This window comes from Mobula birostris, chromosome 10 (genome assembly GCF_030028105.1).
Source record: "Mobula birostris isolate sMobBir1 chromosome 10, sMobBir1.hap1, whole genome shotgun sequence".
NCBI lineage: Eukaryota > Metazoa > Chordata > Chondrichthyes > Myliobatiformes > Myliobatidae > Mobula > Mobula birostris.
The window spans coordinates 143,848,323-143,862,846 of record NC_092379.1 but is presented as its reverse complement, the minus strand read 5'-3'; positions in this window follow the sequence as shown (position 1 = coordinate 143,862,846).

The following is a 14,524-nucleotide window of genomic DNA, read 5'->3' as shown; positions in this document are numbered from 1 at the left end:
TTCAGATGGGTCTAGACAGAATAACAGTTTGGCATAGACTGGATGGCCTGTTTCTCTATTGTAATGCTCTATGAATCTATGACAGTATAAATGTGTAAATATAAACAACAGATAAGAATGCATTCCTCTCCCCTTCTCTTTACCTGCCTATCACCTCCCCCTTGGTGTCCCTTCTCCTTCCCTTTCTCCAATGGTCCACTCTCCTTTCCTATCAAATTCCTTCTTCTTCAGCCCGTTACGTTTTCCACCTATCACCTCCCAGCTTCTTACTTCATCCCCCCTCCCCCACTTACCTGGTTTCACCTATCACCATCTAGCTTGTATTCCTTCCCCTCCTTCCGCCTTCTTGTTCTTCCCCCTTGCTTTCCAGCCCTGAAGAAAGGCCTCGGCCTGAAACATTGACGGTTTATTCATTTCCAAAGATGCTGCCTGATCTGCTGAGTTCCTCCAGTGTTTTGTGCATGTTGCTAAGATTGTATTCCAGATTTTTCAGAAAGATTTTTTAATGGTTGCATAAAAGGCAAAGAAGAAGAATTAAAATAATAATTCTTCCAATGAAAGACCCTAATTTTAAATTACACGTCATGTAAATCAGTGATAATACACCTGATTGTGATTCTTAACAATGTAAATCAATGGAATTTTGAAAAGAGATTCTAATGCACCAATACATCTTTGTCTAAATTCAAAACCCATCCCAATGCATTTTGCATCATTTTGAGTGGACCTGCTCAGTTCTGTGAAGTTCTTTGATTTCATATTACATTGATTATTTGATGATATTAATAACATTTACAGAGTACTTTCCATACAGAAGATGTAGTTCAAAGTGTTTTACAATGGGATAAAGTGCAAACATGAAAATAAAATAAAAATAAAAATAAACATGAGAATTAAGGCAATTTGATGCTAGTTAAAAGCAAGGTTAAATAAATAGGTCTTGAGCTAGTGTTTCATTTGAGTCTGCATCCCCTCATAGATTTCGGAACTGAGTTCCACAGTTTAGGAGCGTTGTTCAAAAAAGCTGACCTACCAATTATCTTTTAAGGAAGTTGTTTACATTTAAGAGAGCAGTGGAAGAAGACTTGACAGCTTGAGCAGGGTTATAAAACAAAAGTGATGCCACAAGACCATAAGATATAGGAGCACAATTAGTCCTTTTGGCCCATCGAGTCTTCTCTACCATTTCATCATGGATGACCCATTTTCCCTCTCAGCCCCAATCTCCTACCTTGTCCCTTCATGCCCTGATCAATCGAGAACCTGTCAACCTCCACTTTAAATATGCGCAATGACTTGGCCTCCACAGCTGCCTGTGGCAATGAATTCCACAGACTCTGTGATGTAGAGTTGACCATGTGAGCTTTAACAAGAAGTGAGAGAACTTTAAAATCAAATCTCAAAGGCACGAGAGTATGAAAAATGAAATATAAAAATTATTTAATATAAAAATCAGCTATTAATTCATCATAGATCCAAATAATCTTAATGCATTCTTCAGTTTGTTTTATCAGATGTTTTTCTCAGAATTTCAAAATGATGATTCTATAGTTCTATCACCGCCAAAAGAAATGAATCTTTATTTACCATGATAATATTGTTGATATTAAAAGGTAATTAGGCCATCAGACAAAGGAGGAGAATTAGGCCATTCAGCACATCGAGTCTGTTCCGCCATTCCATCATGGCAGACTTATTACCCTCTCAACCCAATTCTCCTACCTTCTCCCCGTAACCTTTGACACCCTGACTTATCAAGAACCTAACAACCTCTGCTTTAAGTATACACAATGACTTGGCCTGCACAGTCGTAGCTGGCAATTCCACAGATTAACCACCCTCTGACTAAATAAAATCCTGCTCATCTCTATTCTAAAGGGACCCCTCTATTCTGAGGCTGTGCCTTCTGGTCCTGGACTCTCTCATTATAGGAAACATCCTCTCCACATCAACTCTTTAGGCCTTCCAATATTCAATAGGTTTCAATAAGATCCCTCTCATTCTTCTAAACTCTCGCAAGTACAGAGGCAGAGCCATGAGGGAGCAGATGGGGTGGTTAAAGACAAAACGAACTCTGAGTTGTACTCCCTCTGTTCCCTCCACTTTTGAAAACTTCTTTAACAAAAGCTTCCCTCTAGCCTGGCTTTGGTCTCCTCAGTTGAACTTTTGAAGCATCAGCAAACATTATTTCAATTAATATTGCTACATAAACACCAATCGGGCACTGTAGAATATTCACCAATGCAAGAGATTCTGGAGCTGCTGAAAATCCAGAGCAGCACACGCACGTAATACTGGAGGAAGTCACCAGGTCTGTGAAGAGGAATAGGCAATCGGTGTTTTGGGCTGAGGCCCTTCATCAGGATTTTCACTGCACGGTTGTCTTTGTAATCCATATCAAACAATTTCTTTTAAAGAATTGCAATGAAATGAATACACTACAGATCAATAATGTTTCACAAATGTTCATTCATTTTATTTAATGGAATAAAAGTGTATATTTTTCAAAATCTACTCAACAGATTTTATGTTAAATATTCTTTGAAGAGAGTGAATCAATACCAGATGAATGGTACAGAGGAGATGTCAGGGGTAAGTTTTTTACGCAGAGAGTGGTGAACGTGTGGAATGGGCTGCCAGCAACGGTGGTGCAAAGGGATACAATAGGGTATTTTAAGAGACTTTTGGATCGGAACATGGAGCTTAGAAAAATAGAGGGCTATGAGTAACCCTAGTAATTTCTAATGTAGGGGCATGTTCGGCACAACTTGGTGGGCCAAAGGGCCTGTATTGTGCTGCAGGTTTTCTATGTTTCTATAATCGGAACCAGGCTTAATGTGGTTAACATATGTCATGAAATTTGTAATTTTGCAGAAGCAGTACAGTGCAATACATAAAACAAACTATAAATTACTATAAATTAAATGAAATAAGTTGTGCAAATAGAGAGTAAAAGTAGTGAGGTAGTTTTCCTGGGTGGTTAATTGATGACTCCGTAATCTCAGCATGCAGAAATGTTGAGTGTGTCTGCAGGCTCCTGTACTTCCTCTTTGATAGTAGCAGTGAGACGGGGGCAACTCCAGAATGGTGAGGGTCCTTAATAATGGATGACATCTTTTTGAGGCATTGCCATTTCATATTCTATAATTTATTTGTATTTCACAATTTATCACTTTGAAATTCCCTTATTGCTGCAAAATGCTGGGCATCAAATTATTTCAGCAAACCTGAAGATGATCCACAAAATTAAAGGGCGATAAAGCTACACAGAGCAGCCATGGAAATGCGAACAGGACCATTCATCACTGGCTTCACTTTACCATCCATTCATTTGAAGATGCTACAGTCTATTCCTTCCCGATTTATCCAATTTACTGTAAAAACAGAGCATATTTAATCCTCTATTTTTTCTAACAAGTAAGATCATAACACCCTAACACCCAGAAGGCCAAGGAGATCATTGTGGACTTCAGGCACACCAGGAGTCACACTCAAGTCCCCATCTACATCAACGGAGCTGTAGTGGAGCGTGTATCAAGCTTCAAATTCCTTGGTGTCCACATTTCCGAGGATCTCACCTGGTCCCTGAACTCCTCCATCCTGATCAAAAAGGCACAACAGCGCCTTTATTTCCTGCGGAGCATGAAGAAAGCTCACCTCTGTCCCAGGATACTGACGGACTTTTACAGCTGTACCATTAAGAACATACTCACCAATTGCATCTCAGTGTGGTATGGCAAATGTCCCGTATTGGACCGCAAAGCACTCCAGCGTGTGGCGAAAACTGCCCAGGGGATTATTGGCACCCAATTGCCCACCATTGAGAACATCTACCATAAACGCTGCCTGGGCAGGGCGAAAAGCATTATCAAGGATGCATCTCACCCTAACCATGGACTTTTTACTCTCCTCCCATCCGGTAGGCGCTACAGGAGCCTCCGCTCCGCACCAGCAGGCACAGGAAGAGCTTCTTCCCTGAGGCTGTGACACTGCTGAACCTCTCATCACAGCGCTAAGCAGTATTGCATCCGTATTGTACTGTCTCAGTACTTTCATATTTGTGTGCTGTAGCACTTGTTTTATTTGCAGTTATTTTGTAAGTAACACTATTCTTTGCATTTCTGGTCAGATGCTAAATGCATTTCAGTAGCTTTGTATCTGTACTCGGCACAATGACAATAAAATTGAATCTGATCTAATCTAATCCAATCATATAGTCATAGCCAATTTAAATTTAACATGGAAATTTAACATTGCTTGACATCAGCTGAACAGTGAGCAATCGAATTATTAAAGAGAATTAATGGAACCATGAAGATGCAAATAGTTCTGATCTTTGCCTTGCCCATAAACCATGATACTGGAACACTATACAGACAGTACTTCCTTCCCAATAATATGAAAATAATGTCTTTTTAAAACTATTTTAATTTTGATAGAAGTGTGTGGAGGCTTTAGAGAGGGTGCAGAGGAGGCTGGATTAGAGAGCATGCCTGGTGAAGATAGATTAAGGGAGATACGTCTTTTCTCTTTGGAGTGAAGGAGGATGAGAGGTGCACATGATGATAAGAGGTATAGATCGGGTGGACAGCTAGAGTCTTTTTCTAAGAGCAGTCATAACTGACACAAGGGAGCATAATTTTGAAGTGATTGGAGGAGAGTAAAGGGGGGGGCTATCAGAGGTAGGATTTTTACTTGTGGTTGAGATACCGTGTGGAACAGGCCCTTCCGGCCCTTCGAGCCACACGGCCAGCAACCCCCCCCCCCCCGATTTAATCCTAGCCTGATCACGGGACAATTAACCAACCAGCCTTTGGACAGTAGGAGGAAACTGGAGGAACCCACGCAGTCACGGGGAGAATATAGGCAGCGTCGGGAATTGAACCCCATGCCACTGGTACAGTAAAGCAGTGTGCTAACCGCTATGCTACTGTGCCGTCCAGAGAGTGGTGAGTGCATGGAATGCTCTGCCAGGGGTGGTATTTTTTCACACATTGGTTGTTTGTCCATCCTGATGGGTGACTGTGGTGTAAATTCTGTATGTCTGTTATTCCTCTTCTGCCTATCATTATAATATATTAATTATTATTGTTATTAATTTTTATATTTGCACATTGGTTGTCCCTCCTGTTGTGTGCAGTCTTTCACTGATTCTATTGTGTTTCTTGTATTTATGGTGTCCTAAAGGGATTGGACAGGCTAGATGCAGGAAAATTGTTCCCGATGTTGGGGAAGTCCAGAACGAGGGGTCACAGTTTGAGGATAAAGGGGAAGCCTTTTAGGACCGATATTAGGAAAAACTTCTTCACACAGAGAGTGGTGAATCTGTGGAATTCTCTGCCACAGGAAACAGTTGAGGCCAGTTCATTGGCTGTATTTAAGAGGGAGTTAGATATGGCCCTTGTGGCTACGGGGATCAGGGGGTATGGAGGGAAGGCTGGTGCAGGGTTCTGAGTTGGATGATCAGCCATGATCATAATAAATGGCGGTGCAGGCTCAAAGGGCCGAATGGCCTACTCCTGCACCTATTTTCTATGTTTCTATGTTTCTATGATCACAAGGAAATGAACCACAGGGCTGTATGTGGTGACATTTACGTACTTAGATAATAAATTTACTTCGAAATTTGGTAGGTAACGATACAATAGGGACAGTTAAGAGACTCTTAGATAGGCACATAAATGATAGAAAAATGTACGGCTATGTCAAAGTGAAGGGTCAGATCGATCGTGGAGTGGGTTAAAAGGTCGGCATAACGCTGTGAGCCAAAGAACCTGTATTATGCTGTAGTGTTCTATGTTCTACATTCGAAGCATTTTTTGTGTATATCTTTTTTCTTCTACCCATCCTTCTCAACATTTACAGTTCTTCCTCAAGTAAAATTAACGTGGTTTTTCATTCTCATGGCTATTTTCCCACTCATCCTTTCCTGTTTCCTCCATTTCCTTTTATGTAGACTCAATTGTTAACTGAGAACAACTAATTGGATGTTGACTAGATTCTCTCTATTCAGAAATGCTGTACATCATATGGGAAGAAAATAATACGAAGAAAAAAGTGTTCAAAGAATGTAAATACCTGTAATTCCTGATCTATTCAAAGTGGGGTGATAAAGATGGATATTGTTTTGGGAATAAAGACTTTTCAACCAGTCTTCTGTTGATCATAAGACTATAAAGACATAGGAGCAGACTTCGGGCATTTGGGCCATCCAGTCTGTTCCACCATCCAACCATGGCTGAGTTATTATCCGTCTCAACCCCATTCTCCTGCCTTCTCCTTGTAACCTTTGACACACTGACTAATCAAGAACCTATCAAACCTCACTTTAAATATATCCAATTAACTTGGCTTCCACAGTCATCAGTGGCAATGAATTCCATAGATTCGCCACACTCTAACTAAAGAATTTCCTCCTTATCTCTGTTCTAGAGGGATGTTCTCTATTTTGAGGCTATACAGACTCCCGACTATAGGAAACATCCTCTCCACATCGACTCTGTCCAGGCCTTTCAATATCCAATAGCTTTCAATGAGATCCCCCATCATTCGCCTAAACCCCAGTGAGTACAGGCCAGAGCCATCAAGTGTTTCTTATACATTAACCCTTTCATTCCAGGGAACATTGTTGTACGTCTCCTCTGGACCCTCTCCAATACCAGCACACAAGACCATAAGACACAGGAGCAGTAGGCCATTTGGTCCATCGAGTCTGCTCTGCCATTTCATCATGGCTGATCCATTTCCCTCATAACCCAATTCTCTTGCCTTCTCCCTGTAACCTTTCATGCTATGACTAATCCAGAACGTATCAACCTCCGACTTGATTATACACAATAACCTAACGTCCACATCCTTTCTTAGGTATTTACTTACTTAAGTCCATCATCCCTACGGGTGTATAGGCCACCACCAGAAGCTTACCAGTCCCCCATCCTGGGCCATTTCTTCAAGTTGTCCCCAGGTGTGGTCCATCAAAGATCCTTCTTCTCCCAGGAACGAGATCTCTGGATCTTCTGTTGCACCGGCTTTTTATAGGATGGGGTTGCTCGACCTAGACCCAACCACCTCCTTCTGCAGCCACCTTCTTTTGTCTATGGTGAAGTTGTTCAAAGAGGGGTACTAAACTGCTCACTATATGCAGATACATATTGCCCAGTACTACTGAACAGTCCATGATCTCCATCATCTTGCTCTCCTATGGCATTGCTTCATTCTTAGATATTTATTATTGTATATTATAGATTTTTAAAATACATTGCACTGTACTGCTGCCGCAAAAGAACAAATTCAAAAACATGATGTCAGTGATAATAAACCTGATTCTCCCTGATTCTCAAAACTCGATAAGATATTTTATTACACCCTCTCAGAAATCCCATTATGATAACAACCCCCCTGTTTGCTGGAGAAATTGTGGAAGTCAAAATGTAAACCATTATCATATTTTCTGGGAATGCCCCGTTATCAAAGACTATTGGAGTGGGATACATAATGCCCTACAAGACATCTTTAAATGTGAAATACCCTTAGAGAGTAAGACCATATATTTTGGGTATATACCTCAAAAATAGTTGAAAAGAGATAAATATTTAATGAATGTACTGCTGGTGGCTGGTAAAAAGACCCTTACCAGGAAATGGTTATCACAGGAGAGCCCAACTCTAAATGTATAGTTGGAAATTACAATGGATATTTACAAAATGGAGAAGATAACAGCATCTGTTAATCATAAGTTGGAACAACTTTATTCATGCTGGAGAAAATGGTTTAACCACATAACACCTCATAGGCCTGATTTTATTCTCACAAGTAAATGAATATGTTGTAAAAAAATGATCACTCCCTACTCTGTACATAGTTTTCTTCATTTGATTGTTGTTTCTTTCCTCTCCTTTCTGTAAGTGTATATCTCAGATAAATATTATGTGGAGATTTGTGACAAACGTGATTATATGATATATATGTACAGTATCTGAAATACATCTTATCGAAATGTTTATTTGATGATGAAATTTAATTTAAAAATTGCAAAAAAAAAAACCTGATTCTCCTTCTGAGACACTCCCAACATAAATGTCAGGTCACCCCAAACACTAATGCATATAATCCAAGTTGTACCAAGATGAGTCTAATCACCAGCCCTCTCCTGAGGACTTGGCTTACTGCCTAGCATAGCCTCTGGTTGAAAATTCCTATTCTTATTTCCAAATCCCGGCAACAACCCTGGAAAATTTCAAAATCTCACCCATCCCTCAAGTTTTCTTCTTTGTGATTTTAATGGCTTTATTCATTTTCTAATTATTTGATCTTTGCTCAAACTTTCCCTCAGTAAATATCTTTCTTCTTCCACCTATTCTTCTCAATATTAACATGACTTACAGGTAGTATAGGATAAATGCAAGCAGTCTTTTTCTGCTGAAGTTGGGTGAGACTAGAACTAGAGATCATCGGTTAAGGGTGGAAAGTGAATTATTTAAGAGGAACATGGGGGAAACTTCTTCACTCAGAGGGTGGTGCGAGTGTGAAATGAGCAGGCAGTGCAAGAGGTGGACATGGGTTCGATTTCAGAAGAGATGAGTTCAGTGGGTCATTTGATTTATAATTTAATTGGTTTGGCACAACATTGTGAGCCAAAGGGTCTGTTCCTATGCTGTTCTATGTTCTATCTTCTATGACTCTATGTTCTATGACTTTATGACTGTTCTATGTTCTATGTTCTATGTTTCACGTTCTATGATCGATGTTCTATGTTGCATAACTGTCCCATGTTCCATGTTCTATGTTCTATGACTCAATGACTACCAAATTAGGAAATCACTCTGTTAAAACAGACAAAATATTGAATTGCTTTGTGGCTGCTTTAGAAATCTATACACAGGTATACGCAGGTTCTGTGCTCTAGTACACTATGGCCATATGATTCAAGAGTTAAATGAACTTTTCATACTCTTTGGCTGCTCAGTCATTGACCACTGGAAATACCTCCCCATACATCTCTCTCCCTCTCTCGCTCTCGAGTTTGCCATTCAAGAATCTCTGAAAAACTAAGCATCAAGGGTAAAGCTTTCCCCTCCATCGAGTAAATCTACACTCACTGGTAAAGTTCCCAACTCCATCGAGTAAATCTGCACTCACAGTTAAAGCCCTCCCCTCCATCGAGCACATCTACACTCATGAGTAAAGCCCTCCCCTGCATTGAACACAACTACACTCACGAGCAAAGCTTTCCTTATCATTGAGCACATCTACATGAAGAACTGTGGCAGGAAAACAGCATTCATCACTAAGGGTCCGCACTGTCCAGGCCATGCTCTCTTCTCACTGCTGCCATCAGGAATGAGGTACTTGAGCCTCAGGATCCACACCACCAGGTTTAGAAACAGTTAAACCCCTCAACCACCAGGCTCTTGAACCTGAGGGACTAACTTCAATCAGCCAACACTGAACTGTTCCCACAACCTATGGACTCACTTTCAAGGACTCTTCCTCTCTTGCTCTTGATAGTTATTGTGTACTTATTATTATTATTATTATTGTTGTATTTTTTCTGTTAGGCTGGCAAAACATGAGGTATGTGTATAGACAAACACACTCATTTCTCAAATGCTAGGAATTTTTAGACTATGCTATTGGTGAATAACCCCTTCTTTGGCTTCAAGCCAGGTAAATGTATCAATTGTAACTGATGTTTTGATGACAAACTCTGCCATCTTCTTCAAGAAGATGGCATAGTTTGTCATCAAAATGTCAGTTATAATCGATATCTGTACCCAGTTTGAAGCCCAAGAAGAGTTTATTCATCTTATATGCTGGGAAAGCACTAGATCCTTATTCTGTTAGTGTTTAGTATCGTGGTTTTCTGAAGATTTACATAAATATTGCTGTGTAGGCCTAATTGCTTAATGTTATCGTGTGGTGACTTTGGGATGATATCAGTAGTAGATATTACTATCCTGGCAATGTATACCCTTTTCATGTTCCATAGTCTTTCAATTTCCTCCTTTAGTTCAGCATATTTCTGGGGGTTTTCTCTTATTGATTTCTGTATGGTGATATCTATTAAGTAAGTTGTTCTTACTTGTACATCCTGTATTATTACACCCGGATGGTTATAATGGATTGTCCTATCTGTAATAATGATCTGTTGTAATATAATTTGTGAGATTCTGGCTCTAGAACTCGATCAGGCTTACACTTATAGTAAGGTGTGATTTCTTTTATGAGTTTTTATTTTAAAGCAAGATTTTGGTGAATGATGTTTGCCACTTGATTATGCCTGTGTAAGTAATCAGATTGAGTTAAACAGTTCCAGGATCTTGTAATATGTTGGATTGTTTCTGGTTCCTCTTGGCATTTTCAGCATTTATCATCATGCATTTGTTGTCTTTTATTATGTTCTTTTAATAATTTTTTGATGTTAACCACCTGCTCTTGTACTAACAGAAGGAACCCCTCGGTTTCTGGGAGAGTTCTCCAACTCTGAGCCAGGTGTTTGAAGTTTCCTTGTCGACATCTAGTCTGCTCAGATCGTGGGATGGAGGGTCTTGCTCTTTCATTGGTTATCTTTTTCTTCAATAGTGATAATCTCTTTATTTTCTCTGCTTTGTGCTTTCATTTAAGTTTTATATTGTGCACTCCTCAGAACTGCATTTGCTCACATGGAGTGCTGAATCCCGTCCTCATTGATGAAAATAAATCCCTGAAATAAATTTGACTGTGGTGTAAAATTTTTATGTCTGTTATTCCTCTTCTGCCTTCTGGAATTATTATAATATATTAATTATTATTGTTATTAATTTTTATATTTGCACATTGGTTGCCTATCCTGTTGTGTGCAGTCTTTCATTGATTCTATTGCGTTTCTTTGTATTTACTGTGAATGCCAGCAAGAAAATGAATCTCAGGATTGTATATGGTGACATATATGTACTTAGATAATAAATTTACTTTGCACTTTAAACTTTGAAGATTGTGGTTTCTTGTTCAAATATCTGCTTGTGTAGCTTGACATCAAATTTAAGTGAACTTGTTTTTTGCAAAGTACCTGTAGGAAGCGCTTTTTTTTGTCATTGCTGTGAGTTGCAACAAAAAGGCAAGTATTGTTACATAAGGCAGAAGGAAGAAAATGTACAAAAAATATTGTTACATAAGGTAGAAGAAAACAATCTCCAAATGTGTGGAATTTGAGCTGATCACTTTTGAGGATATTTTCCCTGGAGAAGAACTGAGGGCCTGTCAAGAGCTGATGCAGTACCTAGAATAAAACATTCTTAATCTTCAATAGCACTGGTTAGAAGATGTGCAGATTATTCATGTGGTTAGAGGGGAAAAAAGGCTTTACAAAAATTACTTGAAGATTATTATGCATAGTTGAAGAGCTCTTCAAAAATTACATAAGAAAGATCACTTGGCAAAATTGACAGGTGTATCCAAAATATAGGCAGGGAATGTCGGAACAAGTAGCAGGCCAGTCAGAATCTTAAACAAGATTAGACAGTTTTCACTCCTTCATTAGAGCTGAGATGCAACAAAATGTCACACCCATAAAATGCCATCCTTCCTTGTTGCAGAATCCATCTGACATCTGCAATACGTACTTACACAATTTTATCCTTTGAAGGTTGATATCTCAATTATTAATGTCTTTTTTTTCTGAGGTGCCATGGCAGTGCAACTCCACCATAGATGGTCCCCAGCCCAGCTGTGAAAGGAAGGTTGAGCAAGGAGCTAGCAACCCCCATCCCATAAAAACCCAGCATTAGAGAAATGCCAATGAAAGCTCCAGAGACCCCATTCCTGGGAGAGAAGGATCTACAATGGGCTACACTTTGAAGTCTGAGAGACTGGCTCAGGACAGAGGACTCAGGCGAGACTATGCCCCAGTAAGGGTGGTAGGGTTAAGAAGAAGAATCCACGGAAGCATAGAGCTTAGCATCATGCTATTACAGCCCGGGGTGTCAAGTTCAATTCCAGCGTCCACTGTAAGCAAGTTTTCCTGTGTTTCCTCCAAGTGCTCTGGTTTCCTCCCACAGTCCAAAGACATACCAGATAGAAGGTTAATTGGTCATTGTATATTGTCCAGTGATTAGGCTAGGAGTTAAAACGAAGGGCTGCTGGGCAGTGCAGCTCAGTGGGTCTGAGGGCCTGTTGCACGCTCTATCTCTAAATAAGTAAGTATAATAAATAAAGACAAGGACAAGGTATTACCCAGGTACATCTAAGGTCTGTTACCACATTCTACCTGGAGGTTCAGTTTCTTGCATGCATTTACAGGAAAATAAAGAAATACAACAGAATTTAGGAAAAGCTATACATATACTTTATACTTCATACTTTACTGTCGCCAAACAATTGATACTAGAACGTACAATCATCACAGCGATATTTGATTCTGCGCTTCCCACTGCCTGGATTACAAATCGATAGTAAATATTAAAAATTTAAATTATAAATCATAAGTAGAAAAATTAGAAAAATGGAAGGTAAGGAAGTACAAAAAAACCGAGAGGCAGGTCCGGATATTTGGAGGGTACGGCCCAGATCTGGGTCAGGATCCGTTCAGCAGCCTTATCACAGTTGGAAAAAAGCTGTTCCCAAATCTGGCCGTACGAGTCTTCAAGCTCCTGAGCCTTCTCCCGGAGGGAAGAGGGACGAAAAGTGTGTTGGCTGGTTGGGTTGTGTCCTTGATTATCCTGGCAGCACTGCTCCGACAGCGTGCAGTGTAAAGTGAGTCCAAGGACGGAAGATTGGTTTGTGTGATGTGCTGCACCATGTTCACGATCTTCTGCAGCTTCTTCCGGTCTTGGACAGGACAACTTCCATACCAGGTTGTGATGCACCCTAGAAGAATGCTTTCTACGGTGCATCTATAAAAATTAGTGAGGGTTTTAGTGGACAGGCCAAATTTCTTTAGTTTTCTCAGGAAGTAAAGGCGCTGGTGGGCCTTCTTGGCAGTGAACTCTGCTTGGTTGGACCAAGTCAAGTCATTTGTGATATTGACCCCGAGGAACTTAAAGCTTTTGACCTGTTCCACTTGCGCACCACCGATGTAAATTGGGTCATGCGGTCCGCTACTCCTTCTGAAGTCAACAACCAATTCCTTCGTCTTGCTGTGTGTCTTCGAGACTGGGATAGGCATGAGGGAGTATAGATGGAGTAAGATACCAGATGTTGATAAGGCAAGAATAGAAATAACATTTGAAAGACATTAGTATAATTGCGTAAATAGGAGTCAGTAGAGTAGGGGCCAAATATGGGGTCCATGTTCCTTGTTCCCCGAAAGTGGCTACACGAGTCGAACGGGGGGTTAAGAAGGCACGTGACATGCTCGCCTTTGTTAGTCAAGGAACTGAGTTCAAAGGTTAGGAAGTTGTGTTGCAGTTTTATAAAACTCTAGTTGGGCCACATCTGGAGCATTGCATACAGTTCTGGTTTCCCCATTATAGAAAGGACGTTGAGGCTTTGGAGAGGGTGCAGAAGAGGTTTACCAGGAATCCGCTTGGATTAGAAAGCATTGGCTATAACGAGAGGCTGGACAAACTTGGGTTGTTTTCTCTGGAGTAGTGGAGTCTGAGGGAAGATCTGATAAAGGTTTATAAGATTACGAGAGGCATAGATAGAGTAGACGGGGAGTATCATTTTTGCAGGTTGAAATGCCTAATACCAGTAGGCATACATTTAAGGTGAGAGGGGATAACTTCAAAGGAGATGTGAGGGGCAAGTTTTTTTACACAGAGGGTGGGTGCTTGGAATGCACTGCCTGGGGTGGTGGTAGAGGCAGGTACATTAGAAACTTTTAAGAGATATTTAGATAGGTACATGAATGTGAGAAAATTGGAAGGATATGGACATTGTATAGGCAGAAGAGATTAGTTTAGTTGTCCATTTGATTACTAATTTAGTTGTTTCAGCTGAACATTGTAGAGCATAGGGCCCGTTCCGGTGCTGTACTGCTCTATGCTCTATGCTCTAAGTGAAGTCATACGGGACTAGCTTGGTAAGCATCATGGTTGGCATGAAAAGGCCTTTTTCCGTACTGGATTACTCTATCACTTGATGATCTTTCTTTCGTCACACTCATATGTCAAGAAACTGAATCAGATGCATGAAAATTGTGTTGATGTACAATTCCAGCTGAGCAGATTCAGGAATTGAAGTTTCTGTTTCTGTTCGGTACCCAGTGTTATAATATATTCCCGTTATCAAAATACACTGACTTTATAACACATAAAGTAAGTTATCAGTTAAAGTAAGAAGCTTGCGCTGGCATGAATGGAGTAACACGTTTCTCATATTTCACATACTTTCACACGTACAGACCATGCTGGTTCTCTGAGCAACTATATCAAATCTCTTCTCCAGCTTATTTTCTTGATACTTATTTTTTTTAAGATTACCTTTATTTCTCACTTGTACATTTTAACATACAATGAATTGTGTCTGCATTTGCAATGTGGTGGGGGCAGCCCACTAGTGTTGCCATGCTTCCAGCACCAGTAACACAGTAACCCTGACCTAGACA